General features: G+C 43.8%; 1 pseudogene; it reads left to right on the top strand.

Moving 5' to 3' along the window:
- The first annotated feature begins 491 nt into the window (after positions 1-491).
- LOC110293154 lies at positions 492-1,963 on the top strand (annotated as a pseudogene).
- Positions 1,964-3,371: the final 1,408 nt, after the last annotated feature.

The raw sequence follows: 3,371 nt of genomic DNA, 5'->3' as shown, positions 1-3,371 counted from the left end.
CCCTCCCTCCCTCCCTCCCTTCTTTCTTTCTTTCTTTCTTTCTTTCTTTCTTTCTTTCTTTCTTTCTTTCTTAACTAAAACACCCAACCAGGGGTATTTCTCTACTTTCACACACTGCCTAGTACCCAATGTTTATATGAGTTGTTTCTTTTACTAATCTAAATTTTTTCTCTGTCTACTCTTTGCTGTGATTTTCTAGGCTTCCCAACTCTCCTGCAGCCATGCATCTTATTGTTTCCAGATGGAAGTGAAACCAGAAAATACTAGGTATCTCTAACATGCCCCTGAATTGTGGCTCCGGGCAAGGCCATCCTGGCTGCAGATGAGTCCACTGGAAGCATTGCCAAGCACCTGCAGTCCATTGGCCCCCACCCCAACCCCGCTGAATAGGTTGTGTTCTCTTGGAATGCACCGCAGAATGAGGTTCTGATGACCCTAGCCACGTTCGCTCCTTGGTCCTTTCGCCTAACCACCGGCGAACCCAGCAGACTTACCCCGTCAAGTGCCAGGCAAGGTGACCCATGGCAACGCACAGGCAAGATGTGTCCATCTTCAACATGACCAGCCTGTCCCTGGCTATGGCTTTTTCCTTTCCCCCAGTTGCCAATGAGCAACCCCACTCTGGGCTGGACAACACCCACCAACAGACAGAGGAGTTAGGAAAGGAAAGTACTACCACTGGAACTATGCCCTACCCATACCCAGCACTGACCCCGGAGCAGAAGAAAGAGCTCTCTGACATTGCTCACCGAATTGTGGCTCCAGGCAAGGGCATCCTGGCTGCAGATGAGTCCACTGGAAGCATTGGCAATCGCCTGCAGTCCATTGGCACTGAGAACACTGAAGAGAACAGGCGCTTCTACCGCCAGTTGCTGCTGACTGCTAAAGACCGTGTGAATTCCTGCATTGGGGGTGTGATCCTCTTCCATGAGACACTGTACGAGAAGGCAGATGATGGACGTCCTTTTCCCCAAGTTATTAAGTCCAAGGGTGGTATTGTGGGCATTAAGGTAGATCAGGGCGTGGTGCCCCTGGCAGGAACCAATGGCGAGACTACTACCCAAGGGCTGGATGGGCTGTCTGAACGCTGTGCCCAGTATAAGAAGGATGGAGCTGACTTTGCCAAGTGGCTCTGTGTGCTAAAGATTGGGAAACATACTCCCTCGCCTCTTGCATCATGGAGAATGCCAATGTTCTGGCCCATTATGCCAGCATCTGCCAGCAGAATGGCATTGTACCCATTGTGGAGCCTGAAATTCTCCCTGATGGTGACCATGACTTGAGTTGTTGCCAGTATGTAACTGAGAAGGTACTGGCAGCTGTCTACAAGGCTCTGAGCGACCACCATGTCTATCTGGAAGGCACATTGTTGAAGCCCAACGTGGTCACCCCTGGTCATGCTTGCATCCAGAAATTTTCCAATGAGGAGATTGCCATGGCAACAGTCACAGCACTTTGTCGCACAATGCCACCTGCTGTCCCTGGGGTCACTTTTCTGTCTGGAGGGCAGAGTGAGGAAGAGGCATCCAATAACCTCAACGCTATCAACAAGTGTCCCCTGCTGAAACCATGGGCCTTGACTTTCTCCTTTGGCCGAGCCCTGCAGGCCTCTGCGCTAAAGGCCTGGGGTGGGAAGGAGGAGAATCTGAAGGCAGCCCAGGAGGAGTACATCAAGAGACCACTGGCCAACAGTCTCGCTTGTCAAGGAAAGTATACCCCAAGTGGCCAGACTGGAGCCACAGCCAGTGAATCTCTCTTCATCTCTAACCATGCCTACTAACCAGAGCTAATTTAAGGCTGCTGCATCAACACTCCAGGCTCCTGCCTACACACTTGCTATTAAAGAGGGGACTTCAGGTTCTTTCTCATCACTCTTGCTGCCCTCATGTATGTGTGGTGTTGTCTGTGAATGCTAAATCTGCCATCCCTTCCAGCCCACTGCCAGTAAACAACTATTTAAGGGGAAAAAAGAAAGAAATGTTTGTAAATGTACACAATTGTGTAAACAACAATTAATGAAAATACAGTCCATAAATTTAAAAGGAAGCAATCAGGGGCTTATGGAAGGATTTGAAGGGAGAAAAGGCAAAGGAGAAATGTGATTATACTACAATCTCAAAAATACAAAATAAGAACATAAAACAAGAATTTGTTTCAATTGAACTAATACTTATGCATCCTTTTCACCTTAAACCATTTATCTACTTGTTCTTATTCTCCTACTTGCTACAATGCTGTAGAAGAGTCTGTCATTGCCTATTAAGAGTGAAACAATACTATCCTTCTGTTTATCCTAGCATAAATGACAGTCTCCTAGAAAACGAGATTCACATCGGAAGTAAGGATTCATAAAGACAAGCCAAAGAAATTAAAAACAAGATGAAAGACTCGGGTTATCAGTCATATTTGTCAGTACTTGTTTCTGGAGTAGTGAATTAAAGCAATTCTCCATGTTGAAAAATAAAATGAAGATCAACAATCAAAAAAACAATAAAAGGAGGGAGGAACATATATTTTCTTCAGAAGTATAAGTGCTGGTAAGATGTGTGTGCTGCTGCAAACCAATTCTCGTCCACTAGCCTATAAACATTCCTTCAATGAAGAGAGGCTTTATGGATCCTGGAAGAAAACCAAGTAGAGTATGAGAGGAAAGAGTAAGGCACACATGAGGGTGAAGATGAGACTATGATTGAAATTCATTATATAACAATGTTAGAATTAAATACTTCATGCATAATTACTACATGCTAATAGAAAGTACTGCATAAGATAGTAAGTGGTTATGATCAGAAGCTTTGGAAACTACAGATTGAGGGAAGCATATGGAGAGGATGATTGACAAAGACTGACTTATACTTAAACAGGGATAAGCAACTCAACTCCTTGAAAAATATTGTCAGTGTTGCACAAAGAAACACGTACTTACAGTGAAAGTTGCCTAACAAGGCAATTTCTTTTTAAAAAATGAATCTTTTTCTAGAAATGGTGTATCTTACAACCCAAACCAGGTAAGCAAGCACACGAGAGCAGAAAGTTCCCTTAGTTTTAATTCTAACACAAGTAGTGACGGTGTCTCATCTGATTGGTGAAAGTTCTACTTCACAATTTGACAGGATTGATTTATTCATGATTTATGTGAAAGGGAAGGGTGTGATATAGAATAAAGTCTCAGGAATTTTCATGGGTTAGGTCAACAGGAATATATACACTACAGGAAGATTTATGGAATATTGGCTTTAGTCACCTAACCATCATTGACAAAAATAGATTCCACAAAGATACACTATTTTCTGCTAGAGTGACTATGGATACGTGTGGATATCTTGAAAACCTCAGAAAAAAAATATGTAAGTTGCTCCAGTAAAGAAATG

Source organism: Mus caroli, chromosome 4 (assembly GCF_900094665.2).
Source record: "Mus caroli chromosome 4, CAROLI_EIJ_v1.1, whole genome shotgun sequence".
In the NCBI taxonomy this organism is placed as follows: Eukaryota; Metazoa; Chordata; class Mammalia; order Rodentia; family Muridae; genus Mus; species Mus caroli.
The sequence above is the reverse complement of the archived record's forward strand: the minus strand, read 5'-3'. Positions and strand labels throughout refer to the sequence as shown.